Genomic DNA, 13,837 nt, shown 5'->3' on the forward strand with positions numbered 1-13,837 from the left:
CTGTACTTATTTCTAATCTACGAGATCCTCCAGATAACACAGTTCTCATGCTTGCCTCCTCTGTTGTTGCAGGTTGAAGCAGAGGATTTTGCCACCATGGTCAAGATGACATAAAATCTTCCTTCACCTTTCAGTTCATACAGATAATTGGCCTTGTTTGCGACATTAAGGTTTGCAACCATGTAACAGCGTCTTTAACTGGAATGGCACTGACTTACACTGTACGTAGGCATCGATGTGAATAATAAGTTAAGGCCTGTTTACAGATAAACTGCATATGCCATATTTTTAATTTCAGAACTCACAAAACCAGTTCTTTTCATCAATTTTCTTGAACTCGGGCCGTGATACTGAAGTCTGTTTTTCTTTAGCAGTACACAACAAGGTTGATACTGTGACAGTAGATGTTTGTTATGCTTTTGGAAACAGTCTTAATTCTGCTACACAGGTGCAAGTGACTGCACGTGTATTGCAGAGTGAGGTTATGCTGACACACAGGAGTCGCAGCGCCTTGTTTTTGAATGATGGCCTTGAAATAATTGAAGTTAACATCCCCTAATCTGTTTTTGCTGGTTGCAAATTTCCAGACCGAACCTCTAGGGGGGTTTTACACTTTCATTAGCTGTCCTTATAATTCTGAATTAGCTGGTGGTTTTTTAGCAGTTTGATGGTTCTCAGACAGCAGAACAGGTCATTGAAGCCAAATGATCTATACCCAGAGCTGATCATAGTACTCATTTATTGAGTCCTGTTTCATTTGGTACCTAAAATGTTATTGCTCTTTACGTTTAACTTTTGTTAACAAATAGTATCAAGATCAATATCTCTGTTCAACACTGCAAATGAATTCAAATAAATGTAGCAGTTGCATATCGTTCTAGAAACATTTATATGTATTAGAGATTACTAATTAGTTTCTAGGCTGAAGGATAATTTGCAATTTAAACACTTTTCCAAGAACGTTTCCACTATTTATTCAGCAATAACAGTAGTCAGTGCCCTTGGCCTTAGGCATGCATTAGGGTACTCTGAGGTTCTAAAGCAAAGGAAGATAATTATTTTTGTTGCCACCACAGGGACAGGCTGTGCCTGAAAGGCTGAGGCCTGTGCTGCATTTGGTGTAGTTTCACTGCATTAGCCAGAGCTCTGAAACAAATTGAATGTGCATGGCACTATTCCACGCAACAGTGCAAAAATCTCTCCCTTGAGAGTCTGGTCAGCCCTGCTAACAAGGGGATGGGGCACATTTTGGGGCATCTTTCACTATTAGAAATAATGGAGTTTTGCGTTCTCTGTACTGAATCTTCGCCTTTCTCGTGCCAAAGGCCGAACAGAACAAAGGTGCTGTTAGCAAGGACATTTAATCTAATTGTAGATCTTTGTGGTAAGAGCTTCGAGTTTATATTTATGTCCTGTACAGATTCTAGGGACTGATTGCTCTCTAAATTCTTCTCCAAATCCCTTTTTATTTTTGTTTCAGTTATGGGAGTTGACGAATTAATCAGACCTGTAGTAAAACAGGCCATCCACAGTTTTTACTGTTCTACAGGTGTTTAATGAGATAAGAGATGTTAACAGGCTGTTTAGAACCCACAAATGGAGGTATCTTTTGTTTTGCTGCTTTGTATCACTTCTTCACCTTTTAAGGTTAAACACTGAATACATTTGTAGTTCTAATAAAAACGTGAATGCACTGGGAGAGTTAATGCTGCCTGTTGTGTTTTGTGGTAGCATTGATGCAGAGATATCTTCCCAGTGTCACCCTTCATCACTGTTACTGCTCTTTCATGCTGTCAGTTGGTAACCCATCACCTGAGCTCTGGCTTCAGCCAGCGGTCTGTGATTTTTTTTCTTAGGATTAACACTGAATAATGGTTGTTTCCAACCTGCCCTGAACCCTGTCTGAACCCATCCTTAGCTGTCGTAGGTATAGATAGAGCCACTGATCTGTCAGTATGTCAGTCCACGTGTCATCAAGACTTGCAGAGAAAAATCTTCTTAAGCACGTGTGTATTTGTCTTCAGCCATGCAATATACTGTGTTCTGCTGAATACCAAGAGAGCAAGCTGCTGATGTAAAATTAAGAATGACTTAAAGCAGTGTTTCCAAATAGTCAACATTAATTGTAGCACAGTAATATTAAAATTGTAGTTCTAAATGAACCCTCAAGAGTCTACATTTGGTGATCAATTTGAATGAAAGTTCATTGGGAAACTTATCTATTAGAACTTCTGAAGTGTTAGAACTCAATTCCTACCCATTTTAAAATTATTTTAAACTTCTTTGCATGGTTTTTTTTTTTTTTTGCATTTTTGCATAAAAATGGAGTCATAGTGTTTTTAATTGCAAGTTGATTCTTCAGGAAGAAGAAAATAATCTGCTTAGAGAATTTCTAACATAATTAGTCTATCCAAATGAGAGACATCTGAAGTGCAACTGTACCTTGTAGCTCCAATGCTGTTCAGAGTAAGAAATGAAAACCTTAGTGAAAACAGACAGTTAAATGTGGATCTTCTTCGTGCCATGAGTTATACACCAGTCTGTTCAGCAGACTCATTTTTCAGTGGGGAAAATAATGGGAGTAAATGTCACCTCTCGCAAATAAGCTATTTCTGTTTGCATCACTTGTGCTGAGCAGAAGGAAGGGAAGTGTCAGTGAGGGAGCAAAAGGGAGAGGAATGTTGAAGGCATGACAGAGTGGGTTACATCTTCAGGGGAAAGCAGAGGTCAGGAGAAAGGAGAACTGAGGATCATATCCCTGCTGCTGTCCAGTGTTGGGATGATAAAAAACAGCTGTATACCAGTTAGAAGTAGCTAACATGATCCAACCTAATATAAGTAACTTCAGTGTACTGATAAGTTATCTATAGAAGTTATATGCCTCTAATTGTCTTCAACATCAGTATGACTTAATTTAAACATTGCTGACATTTAGAATAAAATAAACCTATGTAGAAATACACAGCTTGATTCAAAATGTTAACTCTTCTCTCTGCCTGCATAGTACACTCCTATGTACATAAACATAACGTCCTTTAGAAATATACTGAAATTCATTAATAATCAGAATTAATGTTTAGCTTTAGAGTGGAATTACCATTGAGTATAATTTTCTAGATCTGAGCTTTTTAAAACTAAAGCTCATCTCTAACTCTTGGCTTTTGGGAGCCTATACTGGTAGGTTTTACTGTTAACTCTGTTACAGTTCAGATTTAGGACTCTGTGCTTAATCTCCATATAATTATTGTTCAGTGATAAGCACAAAGTGGTGAGCTTTATATTAATGTCTTGAAGCTTTCTTCATTTTGGCAGAGAAGTGACCAGTGATATTTCTCCTCTATGCCAGTGCCAAAGAGTAAAGTTTGTTAAGGGTTGAATAGACCAGATAGATAATGCTACTTCTGTTTTCAGCAGACTCTAACGCAGTGTTTTATTTTGCACATATATTAATCTTTGCTGCCTCAATGCAGAATGGTGAGGGTAACTATGTCAGTCCTAAAGGTTAATTTCATTCTTCTTTAAGGCATGCCATTATTCTGTTAACAGTAATTGCTCTTTTTTGAATGATTAATTTCATCGTGTGAACTGTTTCTAATTATGTTGGTGGCTGGCAATTTCCTGGGCTGAGAAGCTGTAGCTGTGATCACATGCTATTTACTCAGTATATATGCTTTGAGAAGAATGCCCACTGACATTTTCAGAAACATCCGCTAATTTTGAGAACTGATTGTGAATTTATATAAGATTTCTAGCACTTGTTTTATATTGATGTTGGGTACTTTCAAGTGTGCTTGACAAATAAGGGTTGAAACAACTGGATTTAAGCCATAGGATGAGCAGACTTGCAAATGCAGACCTAACCACTAAATTATCACCTGTCCTGTTTTTGCTGTGAAAACTGAAAGGAGTAGGATGTGTTTCTTGCACATTTTACCGTGTTCTTACACTGTTCTTGAGCTTGATATGCTGGCTTCTCTAAGCTATATTTATTCGCTTCAGTTATTGTTAATGAGCCAGAGCTTACACTTTGCAAATGCAGTGCAGACGCTTGGTGAACAAGCCCTAGCAGGAGGTGCAAGGTGGCTGCTGAGCTGCCTGCGGGAGTTATGTGGTTCACTATCAGCAGCTCAACCCTAAATGCAAGAGTGATTCCACTGTGGCAGTTCTAACTCCAGTTCTGGGTCTACATGCATTTTACATGGAGTGCAAAGACATCGCTCTGTCTCAGCTGTGTTTACAGCAGTTGAATTAAACAGTAATTCAGATTAAGAATGGACTCATTGGAGGTGTTGGGCTTAGGCATACGCTATCATGTGTTGGGCACCTCTCCTCTTGAAATTGCTATAACCATTGGGCGTATGGTATTTGCTGAAGGGCTGAGGTTATGTGAATCTTTTGGATTTGAAACTGCTCTTCAAGGCAAGAAAGAGCTGTTTACGGTATCCAAAGAAGAAGGTAAGCACCTTAAACAGCGCTTGGAGAATTCAGGAGTCTTACCTGCATTAACTCAAATATGTGCTGTAGCTTGTAAGAAATAAATTCTAGGTCAGCTTAAATAATCTGTTATTCTAGTCTTCCATTTCCCTTTCATGGCATTGTTGGCAAATTAATTTTAAGACTTGATTTATGACCCAACTGCACTTGCCTTCTAAAAGCTCTACAGAGCTGGGACTTAATCTTTGTAATGTTTGCAAGGCTCTGGTACAGGAGCTCTCTGTGTGTTGGTGTTCGGTATGCAATACTGAAATATAAATGCTAAATAATGGTGTCTTCAGAAGTATGAACCATGTGTTTGGTAAGATTTTGGCACGCTCACAAGTGTGTGCCAGGTAGAGAAGCTTTGGAGTTTGAAAGTTGAGCCCCTTTTGAACTGTAAGCATCTCATTTTGGCATGATTCCTAGGGAGCAAATCTTTTTCTCTTGTCCAAACCTCTTGGATTTATGTAGGCTCTGTGGAGTTCACTGGTGGGTTTATTTGGCAGGTGGGCCTTATTAACCTGCCAGCGAGAGACTGTTTGACCTGCATAGGTTTGTACAGCTTGTAAATAAAGATTCTGTCAGGGAAGGGAGATTCTCTTGTGCTTTGGACTATTTATATCTCTTAACAACTGTGGCTGCTAAAGCTGAGAAAGAAACAGAAGGTCTGGGATGCGAGACAGAAAGCCCCGAGAGAGCCTTATGTGTTGTATTTGGATTGCTGTGTTAACATCCTAAAATAAACACAGCGTGTGAGAAAATGAGGAAAACTTTTTATAATTATTAATTCAAAGACCTAAATTATTGGTTATTGAATGGAATATGGCTGAGCTTGGCTGCAGAAGACAATAACATACCTCTTAATTTAACACTAGAAGCTATTGGCAATCAATGGGAGCAAGATGCTTTATGAGCTTAATTTCCCTTGTTTGTTTTTTCGTTTTGCATTGTTCTCTAAATAATAACTACTCATCTTCAAGCTTTTATTGGTCAGGTTAATAATATAGCAATAATTCTACAGTAAATTATAATAAAGATCATAGAATCATAGAATGGCTTGATTTGGAAGGGACCTCAAGGATCATCAAGCTCCAACTCCCTGCTGCAGGCAGGGCCACCAACCTCCATATCTAATGCTAGCTGTGACTGGTAGACTCTCCATCAATGGACATACTTAATCTGGAAGAAAAAAACAAAGGTATTGAATGAATCCTTTCAGAGAGTCTGTTGGTTTGTCTGATGCAGGCCTACCTGTAAAGTTCTCTATAAAATATAATTTATTTATAGGTGTATTTTTATCAATGGAAATAATTTTAATGAAGTTAAAATGTTTTATTCAGAAGCCACCAGTGGGACTAGCTATAAGCAGTACTTTCTGAGAAAGATTTCCTTCTGCTCCAGTTGACCTACTCAGATACATCCAGCTGCTGCTGCAGATCAAATGACTCTGAGTTCAGCATCTGCCAGAGTTGAGATTTTGAGTATGTGCTCCTTGTTCGTTAATTTGAAAGTCAATTTTACACTATTTCCACCTTCTCTTCTAAAGGGCTCAATAAATGTTCTTTGGTCTTAGGTTATACTGATCTGCTGCTTATATATACTAGTTATGCTTTTAAATATTAACAACCACCAGATTACAGAAAATCAGCTGAATTTATAATCATAAACATATTGGCTGTAAAAGTACTTGAACCAGAGGTTGCTGCTGTGGCCCAGGAGAACTCAGTCTTGGGAAAGGACAGGTAGACTATTACCACTAATGTACACTGAGTGATGAAAGGCTTCCAAATTCCATTAAGCCACCATAATTTTACCAGCAGAAAACACTCATGAGAGATAACAAAGCAGGTAGTGCCCTTTCTTGGTTTGTTCAATTTCTTTTCCAAATGGGCATCCCTTCTATGAGCTGCATCCCCTGGCTCCTGGCCCTGAAATGAAGAGGGACTGGCAAACCACTGTGCACCTGTTCCAGATGGATTAGCCACTGGTGACAGCCCAGACCCAGAATTTCCTCTGCAGATGCTCCCACTCTTCAAGTGAGTCAGAACCATTTGACTTGGAGCTTTTTATAGTTGCTGAGGGTGATGATATTCATCCTATCAAAGTCTAATTCTTAATCTCTCATACTTAATGTTGTGGCATTGGTCAAAGATGATACCATGGTTTTTCTTCATTCTCATCCCTATTTGCTTGACCAGCATAGCAAAACATTGTTAAGCTTTTGTGATCATCTGTCATTATGCAGGAAAGTGAGTGTTGTCTGGTGGATAAGATGCCAGGCTGAGCTCAGAATTGACTCTGTTAATGAATTCACCATTGGGAAATCTAAGGCTATATTACTTCCTCTGCTGTTTTGATTTTTTTCCTACCAATAAATACATTCATTTAAGAATTCAATAAACAACTCATGCTGTAAGTCAGGCATTCTAGACTGGACTTTACACAAAGTCCAAATTTTGTCCATATTTATACCTCTTGATGTGTACCATATACAAATATGGTACTAACTGATTATTAAAATGTGGATTTCTCCTTTGTTCTACTACATAAGGGAACAAAAGTCTCAAGTTTGAGTCCCTCCAAGTTTTTGTATTTTTTTTTTCCCTTCTTCTGTTCACAGATACATTAAAAGAATCAAGCGCTTCCTGTTATGCTCTAAGCGCAAATTTAGTTCCTGCTATATCCACTCTAACGTATTCAGGAAGGAAGGAATAATCTCTTTCAGTCCGTAGTGGCTTTGCAGTGCCTGCGTTACCTGCAGCTCAAACGGTCCATATGCAGCTAATACTGGAGGTGTTGTGTAATATTTGATCTTTGGAAGTAATAAGGAACAGGCCCTTTCATAGGTGAGAATAATATGCTTGGGTTAGCACTGTGCAATACACTGAAGCAGACAATATTCCTGCACTGAGGAAACTACCATCTGTGAAAGCTAAACAAAATATTCTTATCAGTAATGAAATGCACTGAAGAAAAAGAATTCTAAAATAAAGCCCTTTGCTTTCCAGACAGCATAAAGTAAGATAGATTAGACACCACTTGTAGAAGGTAGAATTTGCAAAAGAGGAGGATGTTAAGTGCTCTACAGAAGGATTTGCAAGGGAAGGATGATAAGATAAAGATTTGTCCAAAACAGGCCTGGGAAGTGGCTAAGTGGGAACTATGAGCTGAGTGTGTGGGAGGGAAGGATGCAGACGTTCATTTCACTGCATACTATGAACAGAAAAGGGGGGGATGGGGGACTGATTTTTCTTAGTTCACTTATAATTAAATGACCTGTTGATTTTAATTCTGTAAGATACTGAAGATGTGTTCATTGGGCTTGTACTGTTAAATTATCAAACAGTTTGTTATGGATAGTTTGTCCTTTCTTTAGAAGTGAATTGGGAACTGGCCGAACTCAGAGGGTGGGTTATCACTGGCACAGAGTTTGCTTGTAACGGGTGGTATTCCCCATGGGGTTGGTGCTGGGTCTGGTCTTGTTCAACACATTCATCAATGACCTGGATGTAGAGCTAGAATCCACCCTTGGGAAGTTTGTTGATGATACCAAGCTGGGAGGAGTGGCTGACACACCAAAAGGCTGTGCTGCCATTCAACAAGAGCTTGACAGACTGGAGAGTTCTCTCTCCACCTCACCCCCCCAAAAAAAACCAAGAATTAAAGAATCCAACTTGATTCACCTCTCAGTCTAATAAGAGTTTTACTTGTTCTAAATCCAACTACTTTGGTTTATGGATAACATCTATTATTTTGAAGGGATGTGCTAGTCTAACCTGCTTGCAGTTAGAAATAGGTCCAACAAACCCTCACCACATAGAAAAGTCTTTCCTAGGTCCCCGTGGCTGATATTTGCACAGAATAGCATATAATAGGTTATTCTGCTGGAGTTGGAGTAAAACAGAACTGCTTGGTAAAGCAGTTTTTCAGCCTTTTGTGTAGTGTACTGGGAATCGGGAGACGGCCATTTTGCCCTAAATTATCTGTTTATTGAAAGTTTCCTGCAGCTTTTAATAAATAGATTGTTTCATCTTTTTTACTTATTAAGATGCTCTTATCACTGCAGTAAACATGTATTTACCTGGGAGAGATTCCTGAGCGATGGAGTGGATTTATGAAAATGTGTCTGCATTATGTTTTTCTGCTGCTTTCAGCCCTGTTCTTGGATTTGCTGGCTGAGACAATGTTTGGACTAACTCACATGCATTTTCTAGCCGTCCTCTTGAACTGTTGCACTAGTGTTTTTCATGCTAGGTAGTCTGTTGATCAATCTATATAAGCTTCATTTTTTTTTTAAGGCAATAAATCAAGATTATACAGTGTTAATGATTTCAGTCAGAGAGATCATGTCAGAATTAGAACATTCCTGAGAGAAAGTCATATAAATCAACCCTTCAGTTATTCCATTTTCAGTTCCATTGTAACGAACAGTGCCCTGCTTGCAGTGTGAAGCTTATGGTGCCGGAATACTGATAAGATGATATTGCATTCAGAGTACATTTTCTGCTATTGAATGAAATCTGCAATGCGATATATGACATACGTACTGTGCTGAAATATCTTGGAATTGTCGAATTATAATGTTCTAGAGATGAGGTTGGTTTGTAAAATCACTGAATCACCTTTATTGCAGAATTTTAATGATCAAAAGAATAACAAAGCTTTTGTAGCAGAAATGTGAAAGAAAAACACTTGTCACTTTCAAAGCTAGAATATTAAACAAGTTAATGGGATATCATTGTGCATTCCTAATACTGGATTAGTATTAGTTAGCATCACTTTTCATATTTTAAGTACTTGACAAATTATATCTAATATTATTATGTAGCTAAGCAGCCATTTTAATTGCTTGTGGAACTGTAACATGGAAGTAAGGAATGTGAGATTAGGATCAGACTGTTAGTACTTGGTGCATGCTGCTGATTCTTTAGGTCGTTGTCTAAATTTCTCTGCATATAACCTATAAATACTTTTCAGTGTGTATTGAACCTATCTCACAGGACAGTGTGAAGCAAATACTGTTCTTTGAATGCAATCCTACTCACTTTACCCTGGGGTAATAGCTAAAGCATGCACACCTGTATTTATTAACTTACTATGCACAACCTTCCACTGATATGCCAGTATACGAGGGTTTGTATCCTCTTTAATGGCCATACTCGCTTCCCAGCTCCCCTGTTCAGACACTTAGGGTTACCAGTCACCTTGATGTACACTTGACTCGCCCTACCCTCGGGCCCCATGCCCCGCACAGATGCTCATGGAGGCAGCAGGAAGATGAGGAGCTCTCCAGGGTTCTGCTCAAGCTGAGCTGCAAGCAGCTGGAGGAGAAATTTAGGAGAAATTTAGGGAGAAATACCTCCAAACTGCTCTTTGATCCAGCCAGCTCGAATCAGCTTTGCAAAAAGGAGGGTACAGCCAATGGCTAAATGGGGTAAATAATGCACTAAACTGCTAATGACTCTCTGCTGCAAGATTAAAGATGGAAACTAATTCAGGCAAATTCCCATCTACCTGCCTATGTCATGATGTTCTGAACAGCACATTGCATCTTCCACATGATGTTTCTGGAAGAAAACACTTCAGGAATAATCTAATGCTGAAGAGCAGTCCTGAAGCAAAGTGAAGCATGTTTTTAAACAAAAAATGTTACAGGAATTTTTATGGAGATTACTTAAATGTTATCTTTCTGGTTACACTGGAAATATAACTTTCACCTTTTTATCAGCTGCTTGAGCTGGACATCAGGAGTCAACCTCTTTACCTGACTTCATAGATTGACTAGGGCTAAGCAGTCCAGGTAAAACACTTACAGAGTCTTTACACTGCTCTAAGCATGTCTTCTGGAGCCAAGGAACTGGGGAATGACAAGTTTAAGACAAAGCACAAGAACTATAAGGCCTGGTGGTGATAACCATGTGAAAAATAAAGGAATTAGTAAGAATAGGGGAGAGTGAAAGGGGCACAATAAGAAGTGCAGTGGGACTGTAGTCAGCTCTTGCAGGAAACAAATCACACATGTTAAGCAGCTCGTTAGTGAGGCACAAGTCTCTAAATGGTAATACCAGACCTGGCCAATTACAACACGAATGTGTAGGTGCCTTAGCGTGGATTGTGTGTGCCTCTGCAGTGCAGAGGCTGGAAGACAGGTTTGTCACAAGCGCACATGCACACAAGCTGGGACGCAGCAATAGAGAAGTAACCTTGGTGACAGCAGCAGGACTGAAATGCACATTCATAGCTTCCAGCTCTGTACTCAGACCACTAGACTACCTTCTGTGTCATCAGCAGTGATGAAATACAACAGCCACTGCTGCAGGCAGAGTAAGCTAATGGCAGCAGTGCTCTGCTTGCCCTATTTCCTATATTCTTTCCCTAAGCACTCGTTTGTGACTGTGATCAGAGATTGGATAAAGGGACTCATAGGCCTTTGGTCTATGCCAGTACAGTTGTTCTAGTTTCCCTAATGCCCAACAAAGCTCTCTTCCACTGTAAATAAAGAACAGGATGTGGCACAGCAAGTTTCTTTGTTTACAGTGTCTTAATAAATTCCAGAACAAATGTACTCAATTTGGAAGCAAAGGAACGTTTTCTTACTGTCAGCACTACAAGCTCATCTTGAAAGCTGATAGTCATTGCTTGCTTGCTTTCCTGTACATCAATGCAAATAAAGCTCTGGAGACAGAATCTGTGATTTTCTGCAGTATCTTCTGCCTGCCTTCAGCAGCATCGACAGTTCTTACCTTCAACAGGTTTATGACATGTCTCAGCTGAATAAAAATGTGTTGTTACCGACACAGGAATTTACTTCATCTATTTTACGGTAAAATGAAATTAATTCTGTTATCTCAGTTTTAAAGGGAGCGACAATGACTTTTTTTTTTTAATCTATGCTGGTAAAATGACACTTGACAATCCTGGTACGCTATATAGAAAAACTATTTCTGTATGATGCTGTTTCAGAGAATACACAAGTTACGTGGGTATTAGTAAGGGCTGAATTAGCTCAGAGCAAATGATTAATGACGCTGTTTTGTTTGGTGTTTTGTTTTTTTTCAGTTAGACTCCAGTGTATCCTCATTTACCGATCCTCCTTGTGTTACTGAAGTTTGCCATAATAAAGACTCTGTTGGGATTCTAATTAGTAACTTTTGAGGAGCACCATTACCACAGCGAAGTGAGAAGGTCAGTGCATCAGGGAATCTGTGAAAGTACTTGTGTTGGAGCAAAATGTTGTTTCTGCCCCTTTATTTAGATAATTCAGAGCTTTAAACAAAAGGATGGCAGATAGTGATTACTACAAAGCCTACTACCACTAGAGAAAAGCATTATTATCAAAGCCTGATACAAAAATCTCTCCCAGCCAGATCTGTCATCTTCCATTTGGAGAACACTGGCCTGTTCATCTTGTTTTTCGAAATGTGCTTAAACAGACAGAAATTCAGAGTAGTCACAGCAGTGAAACACCTTTGAGATTCATTTCTAATGTTTTTTCATTAATCTGAATAGAGTAACAGCAATAGTATTTAGTCTAAATAGATTGCAAAGGAGAGAAATGCAGTTCCATGACAAAAGGCATGCTCTGGTTAAATCAATTTCTATAGCATCTTGTCTCGACATATTTGAGAGCACTATCTTTCTCAATTAACGTCAGCTCTGCTCTGGGAATACTCTTTGGTAGTTAACTATTGCTGTTAGTGAGCTAACTTTAGACATAACACAGCTGGCTTATGTATTTTGCTGTTAATATTTTTGGTAATGGAACAGCAAATTGTAAGTAAATAATCTATTAAGCAGAATCCAGCAGATTTTCCACCCAAGTAAGTCCATTTTAAGGATAAGAAAGCTCAAGTGTAAATGTCTTTTGACTGGCTCGAGATTGAAAAATCAATTATAAACCTTGGATCCTAGGGATTTCTTTTTCCCAGATTCCTAAGTCTCTGGAGTACTGGGGTCTACACACATGTCTGTGCAAAAACCAACAATCTCTGGAATATTTAGTTTAAAATTAATTACTGGTCAGCTTCTTTTTCACTGCCACTTACATCCAAGTGAAATAGAAAACCCTCAACAGCCTAAATCCTCACATAACACAAGAATCAAGGAAGAGAAAGATATGATGTTCAGAAGGTATCAAGAAAACTGAATGATTTGGGGAAAGAAAAAAGATCATGAAGCACAGAAGAAGAAAGAACTGAGGAAGAAGATAAGAGGAAGCAAGTGCAAAGCAAATTTCTAACACGTGTGTTCCTATTGCTTCCACAGGTTACTACCCACTAGAGGGAGATAGATTGTAACTCGTAGCCATGAGGCTTGTGGTAGAATTTGAAGTTTGCCAAGATTTGGAAGGAGGAAGCATTATAGTATGAATGCCAAAGATGATGCGAGTTCCCTACCACAGTAGAATTTCATGGTGCAAAGTCACCAATTGGACTTAAATCCTTCACCCTTCTGGCCTGCTTTCATTACACCTTTGTTCATAAAATCCCAATCTCTGTTAGCCTGTTTGTTCTCTTGTTGGTGACAGCAGCACCAGGAGCTAAGGATGGCAGAAACAGTGTGCTATCAACGTGCTCTATGGGATTTGTGGACCTGTCACAGCCCCCCAGCAGTGGCTAGTCACACGGGCCTGAAATCAACTGGCTTGAGACCTACCAACAGTGACCCTGCAGTTCACCTCAAACACCTCTTCCTTAGTTGCAATTTACAACTCAATTCGTCCGGTTTTCATTAGCTGCCTGTGGGGAATCATTTATGGTCTCTTATTCCTGCCTCTCTTTATCTGCAGAATGAAAATGGCTTTTAAACTTAAAAGCAAGCTCAGCCATGTCCACTCCTCAAGGAAAACCAAGAAGCAAAGTACATAGTAACGTATGTCTAGAACTGGAAATGGGGCATAGGAAAATTAGCCCTTCTCTGGTTGTGTCATACACACTTCTCAAAATCAGTAGTTTAGGGATTTCCTGACACAGATATATCTAGATAAGCAAGTGTCAGAGACATTGTTGAGCTTAGCTCCCATGAATTTGTCTCTTTTCTTTTTGAACCTATTTATTTGTACCTTGGGATTTTACAACATCCTGTGGCAAGAAATTCATACGAAATGTATTTCCTCCTGTTCTTTTTAAAGTCTGCTCCCTGATAGACCGAATTAAGATGGTATTATGCGAAGCGGTAATAACCATTTTCTGTTTGCTTTCCTCCCACCTTTGTTATTTTCCAGACCTCTGTGTATCTCCCTGTGTTTGCAGTACAGAATGAAAGTCCCAGCCTGCCCCTGTTTATACTATGACTTGTGGATGACATGAGGGCTTTTCAATGTTAAGCTATTAGTAGTGACAGTAGTCTTCTCTCAGCAGAC

General features: G+C 39.1%; 2 protein-coding genes across 4 annotated transcripts in view; one reads left to right on the top strand and one right to left on the bottom strand.

Annotated features, from left to right (window-relative positions):
• The window catches only part of NSD2 (nuclear receptor binding SET domain protein 2), a 93,459-nt gene that overhangs the window by 72,332 nt on the left and 7,290 nt on the right, over positions 1 to 13,837 (bottom strand). The window lies entirely within an intron of this gene.
• Positions 1 to 13,837, top strand: part of LETM1 (leucine zipper and EF-hand containing transmembrane protein 1) — a 46,537-nt gene that overhangs the window by 1,846 nt on the left and 30,854 nt on the right. Inside the window, exons 2-3 of one of the 2 annotated variants that reach the window (XM_085545835.1) lie at positions 73 to 170; positions 11,536 to 11,661. The gene's annotated coding sequence lies outside the window, so the exon portion shown is untranslated. Of the gene's footprint in view, positions 1 to 72; positions 222 to 11,535; positions 11,662 to 13,837 lie in introns of both variants that reach the window. The other variant, XM_085545834.1, reaches the window with a different exon arrangement.

The sequence above is a fragment of the Coturnix japonica genome, chromosome 4 (assembly GCF_054131305.1).
Source record: "Coturnix japonica strain WE chromosome 4, WE-NBRP24, whole genome shotgun sequence".
In the NCBI taxonomy this organism is placed as follows: domain Eukaryota; kingdom Metazoa; phylum Chordata; class Aves; order Galliformes; family Phasianidae; genus Coturnix; species Coturnix japonica.